Consider the following 14,127-nt stretch of genomic DNA (forward strand, 5'->3'; position numbering starts at 1 on the left):
TTAAGATCAAAGATGTAGCTAATACATGGATATAGTGGTGACAAATGTCATTGAGATCAACAACGGTGGCTGCAGGGAATGAGCATTTGAGGCATCTTCTGTGACATGGTGGCTGAACTGGACTGTGGACTGCCTGCTAAAGTTCCTTGTGAATTTAAAGCATCCAGCCTGTCAGCAGTTGCCTTCAGCAACTTTGAAATAGACCTCCTTACGCAGATGACCAGAGGTGCAGATGGAGGAAGCAAATCCTTTCCTCCTGTGATAGAGCCTCAGCTGCTCTTGAATGCACCCTTGTCCATAGGTACCTAGCCCCACCCCTTTTCTTTCCCTCTCTGTCTGCCCTTTCACCTGGAAGTACTTGGCAATAAAACAGACCCATAAGGACCACATGCCCAAACAAAAGAATACTGTGGAGAGAAGCCACTACAGGTTGCATTGTTTTTGCCCTGTATTATACTTGAGTTTCATGTAATAGACAATCATTTTCTTGTGCTCCAGGTGAATCAGCTTTGATTGGGTGTCCACTGAGCAACAAAAAAGGTATTTAAGATTGCATTTCTTAATTTTATTGTTTTACTGAGTTAAGTTACTAAATCATTTAGGCAGAAAAATGCTAGAATGGTCCTGCTTCATATATATATATATATATATATATATATATGATTTTATGCTGTGCTCCTTTGCCAGTTTAAGAGTTAAAATCCTCATCTCTGTGTTTAATCCAAATCCACTCTTACAGCTTCCTTAACCTCTGTCATACTATCTTCCCTGATTCAAACCATGGCCACATTCACACTGCTTCTGTGCAAGTCCACGTCACATCTACCTCCTGTTATCTGTGTTAAAAAGCTCCTGTCAAAGCTGGATTCATGTTTGCAAAAGCTCCCTACTCAGCCTGGGCAGGAAGGCTCATGCACACAGACACTTGGGTGAAGAAGTGCTTGTATCATGTGAGGAACTTATGGCACATAACTAACTTTAAGGAACCTCTACACACACACACCATTAAAATTATCTTTGCAGGAAAATCACCGTCTGGTTTGGGAGTAGCTTCAGGCAGAAGTGCAAGACCCTGTAGAAGATGGTACAGTCAGCTGAATGCACCTCTAACCTGCTGGACATTTAGACCCAAGACAAATGACCCCAGCCATCTTAACAATGTCCTCTTCCCTCAACTATGGTCAGGTAAGTGCAGCCTGAGGAGCAGGAGGAGCTTTTTTTTTTCCTTTTTTTTAACTCGGGCCATTAGAATTCTTAATGAGGCCTAGGGCCTGCATGGTGGGCCCTTAAGTGAAGACAGGGGAAATACTTGCACTTCCTTGCATACTGAGTAGACCATTACTGCTACCCTAATGCCACCAGCACCTGCCACAAGTGCTGTACATCTTTGTATACTGTATGCAGGCATACATATTTCATTACACATTTTATCACACTGTGTTCTCTATAATTTAGCTTCTTTATATTTTAGTATTTTAGATTTTTCTCTTTGTTGTGATGGTTATAATGTTATATTGTGACTTAAAAATGTATGTTTGCTGCTTTATCTTGTGTGTTTATAATCCATGTGGCTGTTCCTTGCACTAGGCACAATCAGTGGAGAAACAGACACATTTCACTGCAGTGTACTGGCAAGATTTTGTCATGATGTTTTCCACTAACTGCAATAGCACAAGGGACAAATGTGATGTCTGAAACTACTGCAGCATTTTTTTTTGTCCAAAAAAAGTTGCTTAACTAGTGTTTGTGGCAATTCTGTGCCTATTTCAGTGTGTCAGTTGGATGAGGTACAAACATAGTTTGATTGGATTAGGCTAGGAACTAGTAATTAGACCAACCATCCCCTGAAAATATTATACATCACAAACCCAGCAAGCCAAATTGTTGCAGCACTGGACTCAAAAATGGTTTGCTGTGTTACTACCAGAGATGAAACTAATGATTCCTATGGGCATATTTAACTGTTGTAGCAATGGGGAGAAAAATATATTGACAAAAGTAAAGGCACTAACACTTTACTTTGAGTTACTAAGAGCAGTGCCATTTCCTGACACATTTGCATCTCATTTTAAGTGCGCATAAAGCCCTTATTGGAGAAGGTAAATGAGACTATAAAACCACCACTGTTTCCTCTCTGCATCGTTATCAGTGTCATACAGGTTTGGTGATAAACACCAGATATAGGCCAGACACTCAGGTTAACAGCAGCAATCAAACGATCTCAGGTGTCTCTTTTTCAGAAATGGAGTAAAAAATACCTACAGATTTGGTGTGTGTGCGTGTGTGTGTGTGTGTGTGTGTGTGTGTGTGGGTCGGTGGATGGTGGGGGTGGGGGGTGGGGGTTGTTGCAGTAGTTTGTGCTGAAGAACATTAATCTGGATACTGGGACAAACCCAACAAGTCCTATGACTTAATATGGCAAAATATGACACCTACAAGTAGTTTCTGATCTAAACAGGATGACATCACTTGTCTGTGCCTTTTTAAAATCACACAAAGGCACAAATCACTGTTGGAATATGATGTGACAATTCTATGGTTAATGTTGGGTGAAGTTCGAGCACAACGCTGAGCTGGTTAGGATTAGGGAAAGATCATGGTGTGGGTTAAAGTGCTCAGTTAAGGTTACAGGACCTTCTTTGTCATTATGATAAACACATTAGTAAGGTGTAATGAAAATTCTTATATACTCCATAACTGGGATTTATTGAAAATCTTGATCATTTGTGTTGTACTTCAGTTGTACCATATGCTCTGCTTTGAACATATTTCATTTAAAAAAATAAAAAAGACTGAAAAGAGTCCTCGAAAGAATCCCGCTTTTGAAATCCGCAAACTATGAACATCAGACAAAAATGTAACAAATTCAGCAGTGTCAAGTCATGTTAGAGGACCTGAAAAAGTTTGAAAATAGTAATGGTCAGTCTCTGATCCTGAGTTATGCTGCTGGATAATGGTCAGTAAGTGGTTTTGTGATGCCACAGTGGAGTTGACCTTTGTCATTGCTCCATCATTGGACTTGTCGTGAATTCATCCACAAATTATGAGAAATTATTCAGCTATAGTTAGTCACCTTTGACCACCAAATTCAAACTAGTCCATCTCTGAGTTGAAGTGGATGTTTGTGGGTGAAAAATTGTGAAGACATTTCCTCAAGGCGTGTCTGAGAGATCGTGTCCACAAGTATGGGGTGGACAGGCAGATAACCTGAAGGCATGAAAATGACTAATATGAGTGGCAGCTGTGATGCTCAGGGAGAAACAAGACAAGGGAATATCATAGCCTGCAGTAAGTGATGTTACACTGCTGGATGATGATAGTGAACAATGACCTGTATGAAGACCCTGTGGCAGCTGTATGAGGGAATTGGAGAATGAAAATTGGTGAATGACAAATATGCTGGTTCTTGCATGAGCCCCAGAGTGTGTTGTTAGATAGCTACAAGCTGTGTGTTGTTGGTGCAGTGGCTGTTTGTCATGAATAAACATGCTTTGCTTTGCGTTCAGTCTGAACTATGAAATCCTGATATTAAGGTTTACTCTCCCCTCCTCTTCACTAGTCCTCTTATACCTTCATTTAAAAAAAAGAGAAACAAGTAAGTTTGGAGGGAAAGACCATGAACTCAAAATAGAAAGAGATAAAACAAAAGCAGGAGTGGTGAAGAGCCAGACCAGGCCGTGACACAGCGTGTTACATGAAGACATGCGGCGGCGCCTCTCATCCCAGAGGGAGTAGCAACCCAATCATGTCTGTGAGAAATATGGTGTCACTGTGTTTGGTGAAGAGAAACGTGTTTGATGATCTCCACCAACCTCCATGTTGGAGATGATGAAACCCTCTCGTAAGCGGGATGCAGTTCCTTCCCTGTCACAGTCAAAGTTGAGACAGCCGAAGCGAGGTGACAGTGACAGATTTAATCTGCAGCCAGCCGCTAACTGGCTTTTATCTCTGTTCTCAGGGGTCCTGTGACGAAACTGGCCCCAGTGTTCTTTCTTTTTTTCAGTTGTCTTCCCATCCTGTTCGCACTTGTCCTCACACACACTCTTTCTTTCCTTGCTTTTCTTTCCACCTGCTCACTGCATTCTCATTCTTCTTTCCTTCCTTGCGTCTTCCCCTTTTTCACTTCCCTCTCTTCCTCCTGACTGCAGTCCTCCATCTGTTTTTTAGCATTAATCTTGTTAATCTCTCATTGTCTGTTTTCCTTTCTCCTCTCCTTCCCTGTCTCTCCTCACTTGTTCTCATCTTTTGCTCCTTGATCTCTTCCTTTTCTCGTCCCCTTTCTCTTCTAAAATCCTTTCTTCTCAGTTTTTCTTCCTCTCCCTAATTCTCTTCACTCTTTTCCCCCCAACCTCTTCTCCTTCTTCCTCCATCCTTTCACCTTTCTTCTTTTCCTTTCAGTTTCTTGCTCGTTCTTCCTTTCCCCTCTCCTTCTCTTCTCTGCTTCCTCTCACCCTCACCTCTCTCCCCCTTTTTCCTACACCCCCTGTTTCTTTTCCTTTCATCCTCTCCCTCTTCTGCTTATTTTCTCTCATTCTCTACATTATCTCCTCCCTGTATTTGCCCTCCTCTCAGTTCAAACAGCCTCCCAACTCTTTGCTCTCAATCTACTCTGTCACTCTGTCTACACTGCACACTCCGACCTGCTCTCTCCTCCTCTGGCGCTGTCAGTTTTGTGTGTGAGCCAGTACGTGTGAGCTGAAACATGATGTTATTTAATGACACAACAAGATTGGACAGTGCACGCATCTACTTAATTTTGTTTGTGTGTGTGTGTGTATATAAGTCATTATGCATGCGTTTGTCAGTGAGAGTGAGTGAGATACTTCCTGCCACTTCAGCAAAGGTTAATAGAGAACTGCTTCACACCTTTTTTTTTTCCCTGCACATCATAGAGAGAATGCTGATGAGAAGAGGGGAGAGCAGGAGACATGAGGAGAGGAGAGTGTGGAGGAAGGGAAAGAAAGAAAGAAAGAAAGAAAAAAGAGAAAATTAAATGTGAGTTTAAATAGACAGCCCATTAATCTTCTCCTGGTGGCAGTCCACCATCTGTGAGTGTTTGTTTATCACACACAGGCCAATTATGTTGCAGATACAACTTAATACTTGGGGACACTAATGATGATATTAAAGTTCTGATCATCATATTTAATACTGTCAGTCTTCAAAAAAAATCCCACATAATTCAGTGGTGAAATCTTGGTTGAAAATTCTGTGAACAAAACTGTCTCATTATTAAGTCCTAACAATATTATTTGGCAATATCTGATATTCATATCAGTTGTAATGTTTAGCTAATTAGCTTTTATTTATTGCTGCATTAACACAATATTGTTCCCCCAACAGTTTCCATAAGGATCTACTACTTAAAAAATTACACCATTTTGCCTGATGAGAGTATAATAGCAATGAAATTATAACTTAAAGCAACATTATGCAACTATTTTACCTTAAAGTAACAGCTTCAGAATAATTTGGATAGTACACTGACTTGTAATATGGAGGATGGTGCCTCTTTCACTTCCACTCAGCGCTCTGAATGTCTGTTCTCGCTCTATGTAACTTGGGTTGAGAGGTCACAAACTCTTGCAGTGTAGTGCGAAACACTTTGGGCACTACATCACACATCACCAACTATGGGTCTTCACTAGGTATAAGAAGAAGCTAACTCAGTATGGACATCATGCCAGAAGTGAAGAAGCTGAATAAGTTGTTGATGGAGGGAGCTGAGAAGAGCACTTTGAGATTCGCTCTCAAATGTAAAGTGCTTTACAAATAAAATGAATTATTATTATATATATTATTATTATGATTATAGAAGGGAAAAAGAGAATGGCTGAGATGGCCTTCCTGCTGTTGGAGTTGGAGGTAATATAAGCTGGCATGCTATGTCTTGTGTTGTCATACCTGCTTGATGTGGCTGTGTTAGCCAAGCTGTCAAATCCAAAAAAAAAAAAAAAGTCCTTCAGTGTGACATGCATGTTTAAACTGTCCATGAGGGACCAATTCTTACATAACAGGACATTAGAGTCTCTGAATAAAAGCTGACTATGCAACATTTAGGCTGTATGAAATATTAAATGAATAATTAATTACACCCTACAAAGCATAGCCACCACCAATGGGGTGACACAGTGACCCTACTTCCTAATTTGATTTCACCTGGCTCCACTTACAAAATCAGTCACTTAGTTTGGTCAGTTAATACTGTTAATGTTTCTGAATGTGTTTGGAATACAGTATGAGCTCAGAAGAAGTTAATAAACAGTGTTTATTAACTGATATTATGATATTAATATTTTAAAATTTTAAAGTGATCATCATCATATTTACTTTGGACTTGACTGAGGACTTGTTGCTTTTCAGTGAGACAGGACCTGTTTGTCTGGGCTCAGGACTTGACTCAGAACTCTAGTCAAGACTTGACCCATACTTATGATTTGCAAAGCAATAGCACTGGAAATTGATTGCATTGAATTAGTTACAGAGATGCTGAGTTTTTAAAGCCAGATCATTTTCAAGGTTCTGCCACAGATGTAACAGAAGGCGTGTCCATACACAACCACACTGGATGTTTTCAACACTTCATCTTCCAGCTCATTGTTAGCTAAGCAGCTGAAATTTAACTCTGGGTGACATTATCAAGACATCTACCTCTGTGAAAGTATCACATCAAACCATTAGAATAAATTAGCCCTGAAACTTTAGATTCCTTTTAATATATTTTAAGCTGGTGTCAGCTCATCTCTAACTCATTGGAGAGCCAAGGTTACATCAGCCACTGTAACTTATTACAGCATCACTTTGAGCCTTGATGCATTATTGAGAAAAATAACTCTGTCTGTCTCTCTTTTTATCTATAAATTAAGAGCAACAAGTCCATTACTATCCAGAGAATAACTAGAAGCAGTGGCACTGCTTCTGTAGAAGTAACAGAAAGTGTAGTTTGGACAAATAGCACTGGATTTAAGTATTTATGTAGTTTTGATTCTTATTTGTATGTAATCAGTAGTCTCTGAGCCTATAGGACAAATGGGTTTTCCCACAACAGCATGCAGTATATATAACTAATGCTGACCGTGACCTCTGACCTCCCTGTATGTGTATGACATTAAACTTCAGTCATGGAATGGTTGTTCACACAAATTTCATCTAGACCTGCCTGTACTAAAAAAAATGTAAGAACTTTTGTAGAATTCTCTTTTTTTCCCAAAATGGTCATTCAGTACCTCAGACAGTACCTGTATGATTAAACAGTACCTGTACCTGAATTCTAGATATGAAGGAAGAGGGGGGAACAGTTCTCGCCAAACATGGAACAAGAAACTATTCTTTTCTACTACTCAGGTTTACTTTGGTATGTACTGCCTCAAGGAAACAGCCATATGCTGCGCTCCAAAGTCTGACATGAAAAGAGCTCTAGCCCTCCCCAGCCCTCTCAGCTCTTATGTTACCAAACTAATTGCCAGCCATACAAATGAAAGCATTAAAATCAGAGCAGGTGGTGACTGACTGACACGTGTTTTCTCCTCTTAGCTTACTGTAGCTGTGTATTGTTCGCCCCTGAGACTATTCAGTGCCACAGACCCATACAAACATGTATACTTAACTTGACCAGCTGTCACATATACTCACAGCCCTCTACACTTCCTGCACAGACTACTTGGGAGCTTCAGGACTCAGAGTGGCTCATATGCCACAGTCACAGTAGACTCGGCGCTTGTTAGCCTCTTAGCCTGTTAGCCTGTAGGTATTAGTCCTAATTCCTTCTGCCTGCAGACTTTGGAGAGACTTTATGATGCAGTTTTAGGTAATTTTTAGCAGGTATGTTCAAATCACCCATTCATCCATCCACCAGTCACTTATTTTCACCATGCTGTTCTGGTGGCAACAGAGCAGTAAAACTGCCAACATGAACTTTTCTTTAGCAACTTTCTCCAACTTTTTCATTTCTTCATGCACTCCCAAGCCATCTGGGCGACAAAATCCCTCTAGGCACTGTGGTATTGTTATATGACTCATTTTGTATTTTATTATTAATATTATTATAATTAGGCTATTACACTTGGTATAAAGAACTGCTGTCTTTATATAGAATTATTTGAGCATTTGGACAACAGACTGTCTAGAATGTACGTCTACGTTTTCTGCCCTCAGTTTGAGCTCATGTATAACTGTAGTATGTACTGCTCTGCCCCCTTTGCAAGTATATCGCCAATTCACAAGAGAAGTTATATCAAGGCACTGTACATATAGAGCAGGTCTAGACTGTACTCTTTATCTTATAAAATTTACAGACAGAGACCCAACAGTTCCCACCATGAGCAGCACTAGGCGACTGTGGCAAGGAAAAACTTCCTTTCAAGAAACATCGAGCAGAACCGGACCCTTGTGGTAATTCAACAGCACCAGCCCTGCAGCAGGGAACTTCCCTCAGAGTTAATGAGGCCTGGTGAGCACAGTGCAGCTGCTACTCCTGGACTCTATTTGTCCATGAGTATTTTCTTCAGGTTCAGTAGTATCAGTTTTAGGATTTGATGTTTTTTTTTTTTTTTTTTTTTTTTTTTGTAGTTTTGCTACAACTTAGGTTTAAATTGAGTTGACTGATAACTAGAGCAGCTGTAAGCGAGTAATTAGCACACACTACTTGTCCTGTGACTCAACAGTTTCTATTTCTAAAAGTTGGAGCCCTACATACTGTCAGTAAAATTAATATTAGTTTGATTCTGATTTCTGTTTGTGCTTCTGTCGCAGTTTTAGATTTGTGAATCCTCAGAGATTTGTGCTTATCTGAGGACATTGCACTGTTAACTGTCCAGTTTTGAATAAGGGCAGCTCTTTACAAGATCAATACATCCTAATGTGCATGTGAATTTATGCACGTGTTTTCTTAGTTTTCTGTATTTACTCTTTCAAATTTAAGAGAAAAAATATTCATAATGATGAGCAGGTCAAATTTATAAGCTAGCTGTTCTGCAGGTTGAGAGGACTGTCTGTTACAATCAGGTGATGATCTGTTTCCAGTTACATTGGATAACTGTCAGAGAACTGTCTGTATACATGAAGGTCAAAACCTAATATATAGTAGACCGCCTTTTATCTGTTTGCTCCTCTCCTCCTCTCTGTGCTCACATATATAGTATTTTAATACAGGCCAAATTAGCTAAATAAGCTGCTCTTATTGACATGTTTTTCTTTATCTGTTGTCAGACAATGGAACAAGTACAAAATCATGACTGAAACAAGACTCATTAAGACTTAACCAGCAGTCACTTCCAAGCCATTTCCAAGCTTCTGCTCTGTTCTGCTAAAGTACTGATTCTATGTGACATTGTCTGACAAAATAATCTGACACATGAGTTAAGCACAACAGCTGTGCTGTAATTTTGGCTTTATTTACTTGTAAAATGATCAGAGAGAAAGTTAGAAGCTCATTCACATCTGTCAGCTGCTGTGGAGTCAATTTAATTAGACCAACCTCACACTTGTAGGATAACAGTGGCAACTCCTCTATGGAAAGTAGCTAAGGTGTGTCCAAGAAGTCAATAAATTTGTTGCTAGGTGCTTTTTTTTAATAAACATCACTAAAGGGGTCTGAAAAGTTACAAAAAAGATAGTAAGCAGCCAACACTGCAAAACACCCACCTTTGGGCCAATTCATTTTGTGAAAGAGCAATGACCAGTGGGGAAACTCCACCACTGGCCAGCCTTTATCAGTGTTAACTTCATCACTTCAGCACCCGTAACTTAATCACTCAGTCATGTGGCATTCGGCTGACCAGTGGTGTAACACAATCACTCACTCAATTGGCAACATTCGCGTTTTCAGGCCTGGCCTCACTGTTGCAGTCCAGCCAAAAATGGAACTCAAACTCTTTAAATCAGGTAATCATAGTGCTGACAGAGGCTTAAAGCTGCAGTCAAAACATTTTTTGAGATTCAGTGCAGAGACGCATAGGAAGCAGGTGAATATAATTGGTATAACAAAGCCATCAGTGTACCTTTATTGAGATGTAATGTGTTAATGTCTATTGCAAAATCAACCTTAGTAAAATGAGAACAAACAGATATTTAATTCCTGATATGTTTTAATAAATGAGGCCAGCTTATAGAGAGATACCTATCTCCCATTGAAGCAGATAGCTGTCTGAGATTTGTAGAATACACAAAGGGAAAGCTGTCAGTGCGCCACAGAGGAGAATGGAACTTTAAGCTGTTTAATTGGCTCAGGCAACAAAAGAATTGTTTACCATTGTTGAAGCTTAAGAAGATCTGAGAGGCTGAGTTTGAGAGAGACACACGCAGGGGTTGCAGAGAGAGGAAAATGAGGGAGAGAGAGGCAAGGACTTTCAGGTATAAAACAGAAGGATAGACAGGGACTTTTTAAAAGAAATCGTGACAAACAGGCAGAAGAAAAATGGGAGGGAGATGTTGATGAGGGGAAAGAAAATATATAAAGGAACACCTGTACAGGAATACAGAAATGGTTAAAGTGAGGTATCAACGAAGGTGAAGGAGAGAGAGAGAGAGATGGAACCTGAGTGAGTAGAATAAATATGATTGTTTCTTCAGCTCAGAGCCTCCTCAGGCGAATTAGAGCCAGACCCTGTGCAGAGAAACCTGACTGCTTCTCTTTGATCCTCCCTCTAATCAGATTGGAGCTCAGGGTTTAGGGAAAAGACATAACATTGTATTGCCTTTTTTCTCTTTGAAAACTGTGTGTGTGTGTGTGTGTGTGTGTGAGTGTGAGTGAGAGTGAGAGTGTCTGAGTCTGATTATGCATCTGTTTGTGTATGCACATGGTAGGGGTCATTACAGAATCATCTGTGTGTGTGTATGTGTGGCAGGACTGAATTTTTAGGTGATGAATTGGAAAGGTTATATTATGTATACTATACATACATCTGTATGTTTAGCTGCCATGAAAATAATATAATATTTTAACCACATACCTGCGTAAATTAAGGTAATAATAAAATACATTTGAACCTCACTTTAAAAGAAATAAAGTATGCATAAACTGAGTCCAAATAAATAAAGCCAGAATATCATTGTTTCATATTGATTTTCTATAAAAGTGGAAGTTGTGTGTGTAATGGTAGGAGGCCCAGATGACTGTAAAGTTGAACTGAAATGTCTATAATGAAAAATGAGAAAGCTATAGGCTCATGGGGCTGTATTCTATATGTTTTCATAAAAAGGAATGTGCATGCAGTGAGAGGAGGTCCAAATTAAAAAAAAAAAGAAAACATTATGTCTTAAATGTCATGTTTAAAAAAATTGGAAAGCTATTGACAAATCCTTGAAAAGCTCCCTTGGCCCATCACCATGCATCTCACTTAAGCTCCTCACTTACCTTCTTCTGTAATGTTGTGTTCCACACTTCAGTATCAGAACATGAGGTATAAGAGACTGTGCTGATTGAGTAGTCTTTTGAAAACTGATGTGAAGTTATAGGATATGAATGACACTAAATGTTTGAGGATTGAATTTCACCATAAGCACCTGGTGCTTTGGCCACTAGCTGCTCCTGTTCACAATGTAAAGTTAACAATCACCTGGATTACAGTGACACTGAAGAAAAAGAATTCTACTAATCTAATTCTGAATGGTTTTCATATCTGTTCAGAATGCATCTTCTGCACATAGTTACAACCCTGGAGAAGAGGAGACGAGAAGTTTAACATGTCATACATTGATATACAGATCCCTGTGTAGACTGCTAAAAAATGTCTGGTCTGATTTCTCTCACTCACATTGGATGCTCTGTATTAAGATAAATAAATAAAATAAAAACTGTGTATGTGTGAAAAATGATGGTCATGATTTTTGTAAATAATGAGACTAATACTGCATTTCATCTCAAGTTTAACTTTACTGTGATCTTATCCCTTTAATGAGTCCGGTGGTTAACAAGACAAAAAGGACATGAACTTTTAATCACATTTATCTAATAATATCCAATTATTTGTGGAAAGTCCAAAAAGGTGTTTACTATTCAGTACTATGTGTTATTATTTTAGGAAGAGGAAAGTGTTATTCTGGTGTTGATGCATTGTAACTTCTAGAAACAAACATGGCAAGGCAACAAACAGGACAGCTGCAGTAGTTTTTATGTCTATTTTGGAAATATAAACAGGAAGTCTCTACACTCTTTAAAAGAAAGCTGGGTTAGAGCTGTAGTATCTGTCTCGCTGTGTTTTTGGTGCAAACTTGACCAGGAGTTTCAACTTTGGTGTGAGTTACAGATAATTACAGAATTTTCACTCTGAGGTGAACTCTTTCTTCAGTTGAACACCTTGCCAGTTTATCACCTTTAATTCTAAGCATTTGACATATGATACATTTGTATTATACATTATATATTTCACTTGTCAGTTCACTCTGCATCTCCTGGAAAGGGTCTGTTCACTGCCCCGAATCCTATAACTGATGATGCAAGCTAAGGCCAAGACCTTTAATCACTCTCTGAGATTAAAAAACTGTGACACTCTGAAAGAAGGGAGACTTAACTTGAACTTTACAAGGAAAATCCAGTGTGAAGTGAATTTAGTATGTATGTATGTAAGTATTCAAGAATCTAAAGACTGAAGGTTGAACTTTGATTAAGTGGCTGTCTCTTAAATGGCAACAAGGAGGATAAGAATGGATGGAAGGTCTTTTGAGGACTTTTATTTTCCATGGTGCCTTGATAACACAGCAGTCTAAGGTACATGGCATCTTAAGTTAACAGTTTGATTCTGGCTAGGAATATATTATAACCCTTTTCTTCTTGGAACCTTAACACTATCCAGTGAAACAACTTGTTTTTCAACCAATTTTGAGTAGACACACTGTTATCATCCATCCATCTTTTCATCCACTTATCCTTTGATGGTCATGGGGGGCTGGAGCCAATGCCAGCGGACGCTTGTCGAGAGGCAGCATACACCCTGGACAAATTGCCAGTCTGTCAGTCTACCACTGGGCTAACATAGAGACAACCATTTGGCACTCACATCCACTGTAATCAAGGATGTATTACTGACGGAGAGTGTTGCATAATGCACAACAGTACTAAACAGTAGTAGCAAGGTGGTGGATCCCACTGATTACCCACAAGCATTTATACTGTTATTACAGATATTTGTTGACAGACCCCTGCATGCTTTTCTTCCAGTTTCTCTCATGCCATCCCCATTGTTGTTTTCTTCGTACTTGCTTTCCAACCTGTAGAATATGAGCATCCCACCAATGTTATCATGGTTCAAACTTGAAACCAGATGTTTTTGGTTCCAGCTGGGAATCAACTTTTTGGTTTCCAAACCAATTTAATTTTAGTGGAAATGCTGAAATGGTTCAAAATTAGGTGTGCAAACCAGAATGGGACCCATTCCATACTGGTTGAAAATGGATATTAGAAGTCCCTTTTACACAGCCTGTTCAAGGTGTGAATGTTGTGCCGTTAATCTGCCTCGCTAATCTGTATAAATGGTACAAAGGCAGAAAGGAGCGGGGTCATTGTTGTCCCACCTTTAAACCAGCATTAGAAGTAGTCACATGGCTAAATCACCATCTGAGCAAAAGGGAGAGTAACCATGGCAGGACAGACACTGTCCGATGCCAATTTTACACATTGACTGTAAGTTACACATCATAAGTCTGATTCCACTGTACTGGCATGCTCTGAAATTACACACTGTACACCGGCTTTGTTTGGTTCAGTGTAATGAAGAAAAGGCAGCATGATCAAGATGTTCTTTATAGCACTATAGCATGATCTGTTTGTAAACGGGGCAAGAGACAAGATGGTGAGACTAGTGGAGCATTTAGCACTTAAGTCTTGCCAATGATCTCATACTTTTCCGCTGGTCAGCAGCTGGTGGTGGTAGTACACTAAGAAAAAGCAATGGCATGGAAAAAGTCTAGCAAGCACAGGCATTAACCATGCAGAGTTCAACATATTCTAAAATATTGGCTTTGCTAATATATTATGGGGCTGGAAATACAATTTGTCAGCCCTCAAATACTGTACACACACAATAAAATTTTGGTGAGAAACTCTGAATGTGAACATAACTGTGTTAACGTATCCTTAATTAATTCCAAGAAATTACAGGTTTAACTGACAGTCAGTACACAGCAGGTCAG

The 14,127-nt window shown here is 39.4% G+C and overlaps 1 long non-coding RNA gene across 1 annotated transcript; it reads left to right on the top strand.

The window, feature by feature from the left end:
• Positions 1-1,031: 1,031 nt before the first annotated feature.
• On the top strand, positions 1,032-11,796 carry LOC108901428 (uncharacterized). Its single transcript, XR_001963903.2, has 2 exons — positions 1,032-1,185; positions 11,627-11,796. It is a non-coding gene; the product is annotated as an uncharacterized LOC108901428 (long non-coding RNA).
• The last annotated feature ends 2,331 nt before the right edge of the window (positions 11,797-14,127 follow it).

Source organism: Lates calcarifer, linkage group LG8 (genome assembly GCF_001640805.2).
Source record: "Lates calcarifer isolate ASB-BC8 linkage group LG8, TLL_Latcal_v3, whole genome shotgun sequence".
Classification (NCBI taxonomy): domain Eukaryota; kingdom Metazoa; phylum Chordata; class Actinopteri; family Centropomidae; genus Lates; species Lates calcarifer.